The sequence below is a fragment of the Sturnus vulgaris genome, chromosome 16 (assembly GCF_052056855.1).
Source record: "Sturnus vulgaris isolate bStuVul1 chromosome 16, bStuVul1.hap1, whole genome shotgun sequence".
Classification (NCBI taxonomy): domain Eukaryota; kingdom Metazoa; phylum Chordata; class Aves; order Passeriformes; family Sturnidae; genus Sturnus; species Sturnus vulgaris.
This window is the reverse complement of record NC_142258.1, coordinates 14075713-14090579: the sequence shown is the minus strand read 5'-3', so window position 1 is coordinate 14090579 and position 14867 is coordinate 14075713. Positions and strand designations below refer to the sequence as shown.

General features: G+C 43.0%; 1 protein-coding gene and 1 long non-coding RNA gene across 7 annotated transcripts in view; one reads left to right on the top strand and one right to left on the bottom strand.

Moving 5' to 3' along the window:
* CREBBP (CREB binding lysine acetyltransferase) overlaps nt 1-14867 on the top strand; it is a 96232-nt gene that overhangs the window by 21836 nt on the left and 59529 nt on the right. The gene's annotated exons all lie outside the window — the stretch shown is intronic.
* LOC148221924 (uncharacterized) lies at nt 3158-13563 on the bottom strand. 2 transcript variants are annotated; one of them, XR_015807260.1, is made up of 3 exons: nt 12720-13563; nt 10172-10390; nt 3158-5959 (listed from the first exon to the last, which is right to left on the bottom strand). It is a non-coding gene; the product is annotated as an uncharacterized LOC148221924 (long non-coding RNA). The 2 variants fall into 2 exon arrangements; XR_015807261.1 differs by lacking the exon at nt 3158-5959 and adding an exon at nt 6031-8442.

Sequence of the window (14867 nt, the reverse complement as noted above, 5' to 3'; positions counted from 1 at the left end):
CAAAAAATAATTCTGTATTCTTACTGGTGTAATTAAAAGCTTACTCTGAAGAACTGAGGATAAGGAATGGCAGAATTTAATGGCATTTTTCTTTCTTCTTGTGAGCGTTTGGAGGGAATACCTGTTGGGTTTTGTTCTGAAGCTGAAGTCCATTTGTGTGTGACATCAGTTTGTTGTAACTGTGTCCATGGGCTATAAATAGTACGTGCTGGTTTCTCCTCCTCATCCTCCTCCTTCTTGCTATTACAGTAAAGAGTATTTTTATTTACTCCAGAAATTACTGTGGCTGTGAAGTGGCACACAAAGCTTGCTTGTGTTTTAACTGTTTGTGTGCAGTCTGAGCAATGGCTTTAATTCTAAGTTCAAGAATACTTTGCAGAATTGAGATTTAGATGAGTAAGGATTTGAGATTATTTTTGAACTCGTGGTGCTACAAAAACTACCTGTAAGTAGCAGCTGGAAATGTCTGTGCTTACATGTTCTGAAGATGCTCAAATCCCAAAGTGATGAAGGTGTCCTTTGGTATCTATGTACAAATCCTATTTAGGTTTGGGAAATAACAATGTCCTGTGCCCTCAAAAGGGTTCAACAGTGCCTTTGTTTTAGAATGAATCATAATGAATATACAGCATGTTAAATATAGGACCATCCTTGCCCAAAGAAATGAAATAGAATTTTTCAAGAGAGTGGTAAATAGATTTATTTTTTAGCACTCTGTTGCTGTTTTGGGTGGAAAGGATTTGTGTTCTCTGAGTGATTGCAGACAATGCTGTCCTGGCTGCGTGGCTGCTCTGCTTGTCAGGGGAGTTTTGGAAACAAAACAAATGCCCTTTGAAGCTTTTGGCAAATTGACTTAATTAAATAACTGCTTTTAGGACGGGAGGATCTTTGTACCCTGGTAATGGACAAGTGTTGGAACACCACCAGCTGAAGATGAGATTTCTCTCTTGGAACAAACAGTGGTGGCTCCCTCAGTCTGATATGGGGCATCTTGGGTTAAAAAGCATTTCTGGATCATCCTCTGTGCAGCTGCTGTCAGGGAGGAATGTGTGTACAGGCCTGGTTTGTTAAACTGTTCAATTTTAATCCTGTTTAAAGACAACCATCGGATCTTGCCTTGTTTGAAAGCCTGGTCAGAATTATCTCAACAGCTTCATGGGTATTGTTAAATCTTCAGGGGGAGCATGTTTTACAGAAGGACTAGAAATGTCACAGTAGTGCTTGAAGTCACTGTGGTGTTCCAAAACAAATATATTTGGCTCTTAAAGTTATTTAAAAATTATTTTAATGGTGTAAATTATTTATGGTTACATTTCTCCATAGTTAATGTCAGACTGTGATATTTGTGCTAAGTAGTTGTTTGGCGTAAACAATATTGATTTTTGTTTATTTTATTGTATTTAATGTAACCTCTAATGTGAGTTTGTTTCTTGTCTATTTGATTTTTCTGTCTGGTCTGAATTGAAAAAGAATAGTTACTTTCAGAGTCAAGCTTCTCCTTTCACTGTTTCCACTTTCCCTTTAGGATTCATGTCTATCAAGGAGAGTATACACGGTAAAGGAAGGACACAGAATATCTCTTTTCCTTATAGTTTGGAGATACTTTTCCTGTTGCTGTTCCTCCTTGAGCTACTGTTGCCTTTTCTCCCGGTATCTGTGGAATATCACATTCCATGGGCTGCCTGATAATGTATCCCTGGCCTGCTGCTGGGAGATAAATGGGGAAAAAAAACCTCTTAAGTAGTGCTACTGTTTGCTCTTACCAAAACAGCTTATTTCTTATAATACTAAATTTTTGGAGCATGACGTGCTCTCCCTGTCCTGGGCTGTCTCCAGCTGACTGTAGGCACTTCCAAACTGCTGAGGTGCTGGCAGACACAGCTGGCAATTCTTCTGGGGGCTGTTGGGTACAGTCTGAAAGGCTGAGATCCACAGTACAGGAAAGAAAGGAAGGAGTGCAAACTTTGGGTTGAATTCGATATAGAAATCTGCATTTATAGAATTACAGGATCGTGGCATATTTGGGTTGGATGGACTTAAAGCTCATCTCATCTCACCCCTGCCATGGGCAGGGACACCTCCCACTGTCCCAGGCTGCTCCCAGCCCTGTCCAGCCTGGCCTTGGACACTGCCAGGGATCCAGGGGCAGCCACAGCTTCTCTGGGCACCCTGTGCCAGCCCTGCCCACCCTCCCAGGGAAGAGTTTTTCTCATATCTGATTAAATTTCCTGGCTTTCACTTGGAAGACATTGCCCCTTGCCTGTCACTACTGTTCCTAAACTTTTTGTAATTTGGCTTAATGATGGTGACGTGCAGAAATGGGGGAGGACAGGGGTACTCAATTAGGAACCTGTGTTAGAAAACTCTGTTCTGGTGTGACCATGAATGTGTTTTAGTACATGCTGAAGCTTCTCCTGGAATTAACTCATAAAAATTTTGGCCTGTGAATGTACAATTGAGTATCTGAGGCATAACTTCACTGAATTTCAGCCTTTCAAAATCCTCTTTCTAACTATTTTTCAATTATTCTCTGTGTCCAAACTAGATTTTCTTGATGCAATAAGCCTTTGAAACATCTACAGTTAATTTTGTGGTTCTGGTTAAGTTTCTGTTCTTGTATACTAAGAATAATTCTTGTTTATCTGAGAAAAGCCACTTGCTCTGCTTGGCACTTACAAAAGCTCTTGAAGCAATTGGAATGCATTGATCAATTGTGGCTAATTATCCATTAGAGCTTTGAAGTTGTTGTTTGCAGAGGTGACACTCATTACAAAGTAAATCTTCTAAGCTTTATTTTGATGCATAAGTACAACAGTGATACTGAGTGCAGAAATTGTAGTAGATTCCATTGTGTTTGTACTCAGGCTTGTGCAGAATTTTGGAAACATTTTCTTTCTTCAGGCATGTATACAGTGTAAGCATCAGATCATTTGATTTTCTTTACCTGGGAAAATGTAGTTGAATGTATTAATAATCTGTTCTCTATATATCCAGTCATATGTAAAGAAGGTTTTCCCATGAAATTTTCTCTTTTGTATTCAGTAATTGTGGGGAAACACGGGTTCATTTTTTTTAAAGGCCTCGGAATACTGAAGTTCTTCTTTGGCCTCTGTGAAATGCTTGGAAGACAATTTCACATCTTATTACAAGTGGTAATAAAACACCTGGCTTCTTTATAATAGGATTTTTAAAGTTTTATTTCTAGTTTTACCAAATTTTAGTAATAAAGGATGAAGTAAATTACGGTTATTCCTGGACATTTGAGTATTTTAATTTGAGTTAATTTACTGCTGAAGAGCAAGACAGTAATTGCTTCATGAATCTGTTGTGGTAGGCCTTGGTTATAGCAATTAGCTTAAAGTGATGGGAGACTTGGAGCTTGGCTTCCTCTGAACAGTGGTAGCCAGATCACGATTTAATTCTCAAAACTGATTCTTGGAATGTTACATTTTAAGACTTTCTTCTCACTGACTTAAAAGTGAGTATATTTAACTGAGTGTTTTGTCAAACTGCCAAACCTGCAGTTTGGTTTAGGTGAGTGCTCTCACCTCAGCTCAGATAACATCATTGCCACCATTCTTGCACTGAGATTGAATTCACTTTTTTTTTTTTTTTTTTTGGTAACACCACTGGCTTTCTGCCATAAAATGATTAATCTTTTCCTTGCCTCTCCATCTGTCCCTCTGGCATATACATTCCAAGCGCCATGGTGACTTTCTTTTGGAACACATTACTATAGGATGAAATAGCAATTTGTAGAGACTTAGGGGTTTTTTTTGTCAGTAAACAGATGCAAGATGATGCCAGTGTAGTAAAGAAAGCCTGTCTTTCCCCTTCACAAATGAACACGAATTCCTAATGAACCTGTCTCCTGCACTTCTCTGGGAGCTGGAATCGCTGAGGTGGACCTTGCTTCATGCTGGAGGTTTGGGCCTCATTCCAGAGGGAGATAAGAGTCCAAAGAGCAAAGTCCTCAGCCTGTGCCTGCTGCAAAGCTGCTCTTTGGTACCGAGTCTGTGAGCAAAGCACTGCTGGGAGCCGTGGCAGCAGCACACGGGGGCTGAGGAGGGATTAACTCCAGAGGGTTGATGCCAGATCACAGCAGCTCTGGAGCTCGTGTGTGTTCTGCTCACCTGGGATCTGCTGGGGGAGTGTGCAGATGGCAAGGCACAGGTCCCTGTCTCTGTGTGTTACCTCTCTGGGAGGCAGAAGTAAGCATTATGGAAGCAGTCCTGTCCTCTTTCACTGTCACTAGCAGCATTAAAAGCAGCTGAATTGCCTGTCAGTCTGAATTTCTTAGGTCTTCCATTACCTAGCAGATTGACTCCTTCATTCACAGTGCTTTGTAGACTGCAGTTCGTAACTTCTGAGCATCTGAGACACCCAACTGTTCGATTTCCTTGTCTTGAGAGAGAGAATAAAGACCCAGAGGAAGAAAGTTAAAACTATTTAAACCAAGCAAGGGGATGTGCTGCTTGTAAAAACATTTCAGTGGATGGGAAGAGAGAAAGAGGGAGCAAAATGCTGAGTGTTGTAACCAACTCGTGTGTTGAAAGCCCAGATTTGAGGTAGGTGTGGTAATTTGATGGCAAAGGATTTAAAGGCTTAATCTAATAATGGAGTATGAAGTGGTTGATTTTGGTGAGGCCCATGAAAGAAGGAAGTAAAGGGTGCTTGGGATGGCATGTCTGGAAATTGAGTCATCCCTATCCCAGAAGCAGGGTACTGGGTTTGTACCCAGTCATTCTCTTCATGGTGAACCCAAAGGATACTGCTTGGATGTGTAGGTCATAGTGGGAAGTGCAGAATTCCCATTTTGTGCCAGCTTGCTCTATTTTCTAAAATAAAAACGAGAGAGAGAGGGAGGAAAAGTGTCCCTCACATCTCAGTGATGTAACTGGGGATTTTGGGTGAAGCATGAGAGATGCTGAGTAGCTGTGGCTCTGTAAGGGTTGCAGTGTTTGTGCACAGCTGCTCTCAGCCTAAGGCTATTGATGAAGTGGAACCCTAAAGTTCCAGCTCAGGCATTCAGAAAAGGACATCGGAGTTTACAGCAGCTCTTGGAGGGTGGAAATGGTTCCGGTCTCCTCAGCCTTGGCATTTTGGATCACACGCAGTGGTGGCAATGGTACAGCAGGAGGAAGTAGGGAGAATGTCCTTCCTTGCAAATCCAGGGATTTAGAAGAAAGCAGTAGTGAGTGGCAGATGTGTTTTACTAGAGCAATTTACACTGGTGAACAGCCAAGCTCTCACGTATGCAACTCTTCAACACTGCTGTTAGTTTGTGAAGATCTGGCCTCTTATCAAAACAGATCAGATCTAGGATGCCTCTGCTCTCTCTCATCATTAACTATGACAGGCATGTTCTGTTCTCTGAAATAATTTAAATTATTAATCTGGGACTTTAATTGATTTTTAGGTTTTATACCATAGACTAAGTCCAGAATAGTGCAGGATTAGTGGTGGCTCACTAAAAGGCTGACTTTGTGACTTCCTCCTGTAGTTATTTTGTCAGGTTCAGAGGTGCAGGAAGAGTTTGGTGAGAAAAAAAAGGTGGTTCTGACTGCCCTGTTTTTCTATTGTCAGAACAGATCCGAGTAGCACACCCAGTAGGTTGGCTGTGTGTCCTCACACTGCCACTGTCAAAGCTGCAGTTCTTTACAGCACCCCCACCGTGGGGGTCTTCTGAACTGTTTCCTGTCAAGCTTTCAGCTCCCTCCCGTGTCCTCAGATAATCTCTGAGGTGCTGACAGGACAGTGCTGGCAATGGTGGTGGCTCCTCAAGAGCCCTGGGTAGTGTCTGCTGCTAAATGCAGTGGGTGATGGCAGAGGTCTCTGTGCCTTCCTTCATGGGGATGTCAATCTGGAGTCTGCCATGCTGTAGGGGTGACATTCCCGAATTCAGTGCTCCCACTGAGATTGTCCAAACCACGCTGCCACTCGTTCAGTCCTCCTTTCCCTGCAGTGGGATGGAGAATTGGAGGCAGAAAAGGCAGAGATCACAGGCTGAGATAAGAACAATTTACTGGAAGCAGCAATGAGATAAGAAACAGGAACAGCAACGATATTAATAACGAAAGTATATGAGAGAGGCAAGTGATTCACATGCAAAATGCTCAGAACAGCGTTACCCCCACTCCCTCCTGCTGGCTTACTCAGGAGGAACCCCTTCTCCCCAGAAGAGACTCCTTTTATTTGGCAGTGGCATGAGATGGTACAGAATAACTTCAGTATCCTGGCTGGAACCAGGACATTACACCTTATTCTATACCATGTGTATGTATTTGTACTTATATATAAATATATACATCTCCCACAAGCACAGGTATCATTTCTGTAGTGGCCATCTGTCAGTGGCCATCCCTCCAAGATGTCTGTTGAGTTCATTTAGTCCCTGCCTGTGGGTTCTGTCAGTCCTAGATGTCTTCCAGGGCAGGAGGGCTGGTGTGCTGTTTGCTGGTTGCACACTGCATCAGGAGCTCACATGGCATGATGTGTGAGAAGCACTTTCCCTTTGAACATCCAGCCCAGAATTGGTAGTCAGGGTTCCAGGAGAAGCTGTGCTTCAGTGCCAGTCACTTTGAAAGCAGCTTGAGCCTCTTCATAGGCTGCCAGGATCTCTCTTTCAGTTTGGGTGTAACAGGATTTGGATCCTCTATATCCCTGACTCCAGAACCTCAGATGTCATCCTAAAGTCTCCCTAGGTACTTTTTACCAGACAGGCCAGGAAGGACCATTCTCCTGGACTGCAGAGCATGTTTTTTACATCCTGTCCTGTCTTGACTGGCCCAGGGGCTGCTGCTTGTACAACCTCTTGTTGGATCTGTTCAGAGCTTGCTGTTGTTAACTTTCAAGTGTTGTTCCACTTGAAATCATTTCTCTTCCATTTCACAAGATGGAGAGAGCTGACACTCTGACTGTAGTCTGGGATATGTGTCCTCCAAAAACCTACAGTGAGACCCTTTAACCTTATTTTGCTTTATGGCAAAACCAGCCTTCAGGAGGATTTGGATTATCTTCTCCCCTTTATCAAAAACTTCCTCTGCCCTGTTCTCCCATACAGTGATGTCACCAATGTTCTGTAAAGTTCTGGAGCCTCACCCTTTTCCAGTGCAGTCTGGATCAGTCCATACAAGTAGTGGAGCTGTGTTTCTACTCCTGGGGCACAGCAGCTCTCAGTAATGGTGTGACTTCATTCAGGCCACCATAGTCCACTGTCAGTCTGCACTTTCCATTGGACTGACACACTGGTCCTATAGGGCTGTTAAAGGGTGAGCAGGGCTTGCTGAGCACTCCCAGATCTCCAATCCATGGCCATCCCAGGGGTGGGGTCCTGCAGAGCCAGCTGGTGCCACATTGCCAACAGGGCACTGTTGTGGTAGTGATCAGTACTTGTTGTTCTTCATCCCTCATCAGTCTCACAGCAGAAGGGTCCTCTGAGAGACCAGACAAGGAATGAATTCTCTCTATCTCCATAGCAGCTCTTCTAAAAGCCCAACGATTCCCTTTAGGGACCTTGAAATACTCTCTTCTGAGGTGATCCATGCCAAGGATGCCTGGTGCCTTTGGGCCAGTCACAATGGAGTGTTTTGCCATTTATTCCCAGCCAGGCTCACTTCAGCTTTCAACACAATCATCTGTTGGGATCCCCCTGCCACCCCAGAAACAGAGATGGATTCTGCCCCTGCAGATCTCAGTGGCATCAGGGACATTGTGCACCAGTGTCAACTAAAGCCTCATATTCTTGTGCATCTGATGTGCCAGGCTGTGGATCCACACAGTCCAAGAGATCCAACAATCCCTTTTCTCCACTGGCTGGGGGTAGGGCCCCTCTAGTTCTGATCATGGTACTTATTTCTCTCTTCTTGCAAATATGAACCAGAGATATCTTAAGGAGGTTGTGAAATAACATCAGCCCTTCATTGTGTCTGAGGATGTGCCCCCAGGAAAATGGAGGGACATTTATCCTCGAAGAATTTCCTGTGGTGGTTGCTCTTCCTCTCAACTCTCATGCTCGTGCTGCCAGGGCAGACGTGAGATTTTCATCCCACTTCTTCATGTCCACTCTGTGACCATGCAGGTAAAACCAGAGGTTACTTTGTGGTGTGTCCCCTCTCAAGCCAGTGGCAGCTTGCTCCCAGTAGCAGAGATTCTGGTCTGTACTGGTGTCCACATGGGAATTTACTTTCTAGTTTGCTCAGTCTTATCTGTCCACAGTCTTGGTCAGTCATTCCACACGTTGGTAGGGAGTAAAAGAGATGATCTCCATATTGCCAGAGTTAAGGAGTCACCTGAGGCCCTGTTCTCATTTCATTGACAGCAGTGCCAGTGAGTTGGCCTATGGCCGTGGCACACTCCATGCAAACTTCTGCCACAATGATTGCATACTTAACATCCGAGGGAAATTTTTAATTTAAATCCTCAAAAACTCTTGTAACAGGCCTGAAGGAGAAAATGAGAGTGGAAAGCTGGGGAAAATAATTCTCTCCTGTTCCCCCCACAGACTGTGTAGGATCATTAAGGGATTCCCAAAGGCAGTGCTGAAGTAAGGGCAGGAGAGCAGCCCTGAACACTCATCCCAAATGAATCTCATTGCTCTCCGTGTTAGCATGTCATAAACTGATATCCCACAGGACAGCAACAAAGCCATCCTGCTGTCTCTCCCTGCTCTGAAAAAGAGCACAATGGGCACTTAAGGAAACAGGTGAAGTACCACACCCACATGAACAGACAAAGCAACACTGTGCTCCCCTACCTAATACAGCAAATGCTCAGATAAATTTGTTTCCAGCCTGCTTCGGCAGATCTGTTGTTATCTCAACTCTTGGAGCCACACTGGTGCCAGATAAGGCTGTTGTGGTTTAAGAATGGTATTCCCCAATTTAGTGACTCTCCCTGACGCCCTCCCCGTGCCGTGGGCTGGAGAGGAGAGAGGCACAAAAGGCAAAGATCACGGGTTGAGATAAGAGCAAGAAAGAGCAAAGAGATAAGAAAACAAATAGAGAGGTGAATGGCTCACATGCAAAATGCTCTGAACACCCCTTCTCCCTGGAAGGGACTCCCTTTCCCCTGCCCTCAGCAGTGATGGGAGGTGATACAGAATAACCTCTGTGTCCTGGACGTGCCCCCTCCCAGCTACTGCAAAAAATCAATCTGTCTTGGCCAGAAGCAGGACTGTGTCATAATCTACCTGTCCATCTCTGCTCAGCAATCTTGGGAACTTAATTATCTGTGAGACCATTAAGAAAAATGGCTCAAATTGACCAGTGATTTCCAAAGTGATTAGAGAAAAATTGATCCGAGGGAGGGGGAGATGTGCAGTTTCCCTAGGATGCCTAACTAACAATATAAATGGTTTGTGATCCTGCAGTCAATGTCAGTCTGAAGAGGCAACTTAATTGCTGCAGGATTGAGTGAGTGGATGGAATTCTGTGCTGCAGTCCATCCTGTGTGTGATCTCCTGTCTTTGCTCGAGCCATCACCTGGAGCTGCACTCAGCCATGCTCAGTAACACAGTCCTGGGGTGCAGAGGAGGCTGCAATAGTTTGATTCATTTTTTGGCTTCTGTTCTGCACCTCTGCCTTCCTGGACTTTGGTCCCTGGGTTTGGTTAATGGACTCTAGTCAAGGTCTCAACTATCCAGAGACAATTTTTTCTTCTCATCTTTCTGTGTTGTCTCTGGACAAGCAGAAGAGAATTTGTAATTAGCTTTCATTTATATGGTTCCATTTTATAAAAACTAAAGCATCTGAAAATGACAGTGGTACAAAGATAGGATACCTCTGATGAGAGGCCTTATGATTTTTGTGAACTAACTCCTCTTGATGAATAGAGGTACACACTATTTAAATAAAACATTAATATAACTATTTCAGTAGTATTTAGTCATTTCTATTTTTTTCTAATTTTGGCTTTGAAGCTACAGAGCTTCAGCTCCTACCTGTTGATACATCTTTGCTAAATAGAAAATATTTGTGTTATCACCTTTTTATTCCCAAAGCCAGTACTTTAGAATCACTTCAGTCCTTGCCTTAATAAGATAAGCAAATTAATAAGCTTAAATAGTAAGCCAAATAAATTAGGCTATTACATTGCAATTAGTCTGTCTTTGGCCGTGCCCATTAGTCCTTTGAGCACTACTTGAGCCCCCTCTGGATTCTGTCATTTTTACCTGGCATTCCTGAACTCCCACAGCATGTTGGTCGTTGTTGCAGCAGCATCCCCATCACTCCAGACACACAACGATGCCCCTTTCCCCTCATCCAATTGTCTTTTCTTCCCTCCTGTTGGCACACTGAGAGCTCACGTTTGTTCTTCTTCAAGCATTTTGCAGATTCATGGCTTTCAAAGTCTGGCCAAGCTTGTCTTGTTTGCTTCCTTTCTTTCCAGGCTGTTTTCAAGTAAAAAAATCCAGCAGATACTGAATTGAATATTAACGATAACTATTTTTAGTTTATAGGATTGGATCATAATCAGATTACTTCAGCCAGGCTTATTTTCCACTGAGCCCATGCTGCTTTGAGTTCTTTGCTTCTCATATCAACCTTTCAGTATTTTTTCTGTTGTCAGCTCAGTCTAAATCTCATGGTATTGTTTTGGTTTTAAATACTTGGCCAGGATAACCTTCTTCCATTTTTGTACAGAGTCAGTGCTTCAAAATTTAATGAAAATCAACATTTAACTTGGAGATCAGTTTGTTACTTTGCGTTTTTTGTTTGGGTAGTTTTGGGGGGTTTTTTGACTAATCTGTCTGGACCAGCTAATTTAAAAAAAAAAAAAAAAAAAAAAAAGTATGGCATTAAGTTTAGGTGGTGGTGGTATAAGATAGAAACCCAGGAGTGTTATCAGAGGTGGTTGCTGCTCCTTGGCACATGCCTACAAATGCAGGTGCTTTCTCTCTCACAGGAAAATTGAGGCTGAACTCAGTCTGTCCTGCCAGATCTTTAATTAAATTTGGAAACCCTGGAGTGAAAGGTGGGCTGGGGCAACAGAGGAGAGCAGAATTTCCCGAAGGAGAATGGATTACAAGGAGCATAGCTGCATGCAGTTGTAAGGTTTCTGACAGTGTGTTGGAGAGGAAGCTAAACCAGGGAGCAGGAAATGATGTGTTTGTAACAGGGAGTGGGATTTGCAGCCCCTTGTGTTGGTTGCATGTCCTGGGAGCCTGGAGGAATGTGGTGATGGAGAACCCTGGACTGCAGGAGTGAGAGCTGTGCTGGTGGAGGTGAGGGCACAGATGGTAAAAACTGAAAGGAGGAGGGAAGGGTAGAGTTTATTTACAGCCTGAACACTTGGTGTACAACCCATCTCCTTGATGCTGGGCTAGAGGAAGAAATGCTGTGGTGTGTCAGTGTTGCTAAAGAAGGGAGGGAAAAATAAACCTTTAAAAGCAGAAGGAACAACACAGTGTGGAGATCCAGTCTGTTCCAAAAGGTGTCTTCAGGATTAGGTTGGTGAATTTCTCACTTGTCACATCCCCTCTGAGTTGCACCCTCAGGTGAGATTTGTAGGTTTGGTCACAAGCTTCCTCTATAAAATCTATGAAACTCCAGGAACTAGAGGAAATGAGATTGCTGTTCTGCTTTGAAGAGAACTAAGAAGCAAAAGAGGAGAAGCACCTTCCACAGCTGCTGCTCAGGCACTGCAGTGTGATGGCTCCTGTAGTCCAAGGCAGCTGAACAAAGGTTTCAAGTGCTGGGGTTTTTTTTCAGCTTGGAAGTTTGTACATTCCTTGGCTTATGAGAGTAGAGTGAAATACCCTATTTCCTATCCACACTCGGTAATAGATTCCAGTATCTTAGAGAGTTGCCATAGTGATAAAAAAGGGAACAGAATCTACTTGTCTTCCTGGGATAGCAGAATTATTAAATTAAATGCCTCTTTTCCATTAAAGGAGAGTGTCATTATCATATTTCTGAGAACTGTTTTAGAGCAGAAATAATGTGTTTAAGGTGGTGTCCTGCATTAATCGTGTTCCTTCTTGAGGCACCTCTAGCCTTAACTTGCACTTGGGATACACCCCTTTATCTGCCCCACTGCAGCTGGTGGAACAGAACACCACCTTTCTTGGGGAAGCCTGCTCTACTTCATCAGAATTCGTGCAGCTGTGACCACAAAGAGCTGGGCAAAAGAAGCAAGATTTGCCCAAAATTGCAGAAACAGAAGTGCAAGACGTGAGATGCAGAGGATGAGGTGGAATGAAAGGAGCCACCGTGGGGTGGAGTGCAGGGAACAGGGCTGCTGAAAATGGTGCCAGGAAGAGAAAGGAGATGAAATGATGGAAGGAGGGGAGCGAAGGCAAAATGTAGGGAACATCCATGAGCTTAGAACAAAATGGGAGTGAACAACATAAGCCAGGTTGTCAGAGAGAAGCTTTCAGGAGGTGCCGTGGACGGAAGGGGGAGCAGCCCTGTGATGCACATCCATGCAGGTGGAAAACAAAACAACTCACACTGGATTGCTCTTTACTTTCCTTCCTTTCAGAAAAGTAAATTTAACAAACTTTAAGCAAAATGCAAATCTTTGTGATGGCTCAGAGTTCCCCATGAAAATGACCATTTTTACCAGGTTGTAAACTCCAGTGCTCTTGCTGGTTTATTTGCTTTGGTGACTTTTAATTACCTGATAATCTTCTCCTGAACTACCTATTTTGGGATCAGAGTTCTGTTTCAGAAATATAAAAACAAAGGTCTTCTAAGTATCTGCCTTTCCTTACCTACCTGGAAAATACCTGGAAGCAGAGGCAGGAGTTGGGGTGTTGGAGCCTTCTGAGTCCTTTGCTTGGAGCTTCCATTTGCAGAATTGAGAAGCAGGATAAAGTCTTTCCAGGGTGTAGGCTCAATCTTCTGCGTATTTTTACCAGTTGTTTTTTGAAATTTCAGTCAGCCATGGTTTAAATTTCCACAGAAGTCACTGGGCTCAGATAATTAACCAGGAATTGCAGTTTATACCTTGTGTTCTCGGGCATCTTTCAGTGTGTGATACACAGGGATCTGTCTGATTCTTCCTTTCCTTCCAGCTCCTTTTTGCTGCCTTCCCAGCAGGGAGGAGCTGACAGTGGTTTGCTCTGCTGGAGTCCCTACCTGGCAGTGTTTGGAATCAGTTCTGAGCTGCTCCTCAGGGTAGCAGGAACAGCTCTGGCATGCTGTGGATCTCAGTGCTGTTTGGCAGCAGCTTGTTCTGCCACTGAAACTCCTCGCTCATCCCAGACCTGCTTGGAAAGTGTTAAAAATAGATAAGAGTTTGTTTGAGCAGGTCTCACATTGTATTGTGCATTCTTAGTCTCTGGAAATGGGAGTCTTGTTAATTTGAATTCTTCTCAGGAAAAACTTGAGTTTAAACTCCCTTGAAACCATGAACATCCATCAGTTTTAATAAACTCATCTTGTGGATGATCTCTCCCAGTTTTTGTCTCTATATTTAACTTCAGGGATTGCCACCTAAAAAAGGTTTTTCCACTTATTCAGACTTTTTTTTTTTAAGATGAACTTCAAACAAAAAAAAGTCTTTAGTAGTTTGTTTCATTGGCATAATTTACAAAAATGAAGTGTAGGTTAAAAGGCATGTCTAATGTTTTATAATGTCATCAAATTATGCTATTTTTTTAAAGTTACACACTGGTGTAATGCTTTTGCTTTAGATTCCTTTCCCTTATGAAAGCACAACTTTGGACACTGAAGTATGATGTGGCAGAGAGCAGGTTAACCAAAATACAAGGTTTCAAATGGAAGCTACTCTGCTTCCAACTGGATTTCAGAGAACAGCAAAGCATTTCTTAAAATTTCAATCAAGTATTTATTACTTAATGACTACCTAGAGTAGAAAAAAATATCCTCATCCTATTAAGCAGTCAGCTTGGAAGATTTGAAAGGTTGCTTTGTTGTTGTACAGAGTTGTGATCTGTCTAATAACAAGATCTACTGAAAAGGAAATGTTCAAATGAAGCAACCATGTTGTGGTAGCTGTTAGGATTGCAGAGCCTAGATGCTTTGGGGATGCTCTAGTCATGTAGAGTTTTAACAAAATTGAGACTGTCTTTTGAGACCAAAATATTTCTAATATTTTTCCTAAAAATCTATTTTTAAACATTCTTCCTTGAATAAAAAAGCATTAATGTTTCCTGATAATAACATGAGAACACCTCTCTGTTTCTTTTGGAGCAAGAACTTAAATTTGAGGTAAAATTTGCCCAGCATTCTCACTGGCCAACCAAAATCTCTCTTCTGCTCTTTGAAAATTCAGCTGTAGAAGATTCTGTCAGAAGCTTTTAACACCAGGCTGCCAAGCTCAGCACATCCATGTTGGGCATCCATTGCCTGCACTGAGCCTTTCCCATCTCCTCCCTGCAGTCTGAGTCTGCTCCATCCATGAGCTGCCAGGTCCAGGGAGGGCTGTGGCCCTTGGAAGCCATGGAGGAGGTTCCTGTTGGAGCAGCGTTCCTGTCTCCCAGTTTGGGCTCCCAACAGCTCTCCCAGTGCTGGTGCTGACTGTGAAGGTCTGCAGGAAGTGTAGTGGTGGTTGTCAGAGAAATCTGTATATTATTCCATTCAAAAAATCTCCTCCAAACTTTCAAGCAAGTGCAAAGAAGACTGGAAGGGCAAACTCCTTCCAGCAATGAAGTTTGTAGTTGGGAATTAGACATGAGGAAACTGAGAGCCTCAGAGTTAGTGTTCCTATTTCTGGCTCTGAAAGGTTTCAGTAGTTCTCCTAAGCTGTCTCACAATCTCACTTTTAGTTTCAGAAATTTTCTTCGCTGTTGATCTGATAGACCCCTACAGCATTAATGAACAGCTGTCATTATCAGATGACACTTTCTCATACCTTGTCTGAAATAGTGGGTAATTTTATTAAATACTTTGCTATTAATT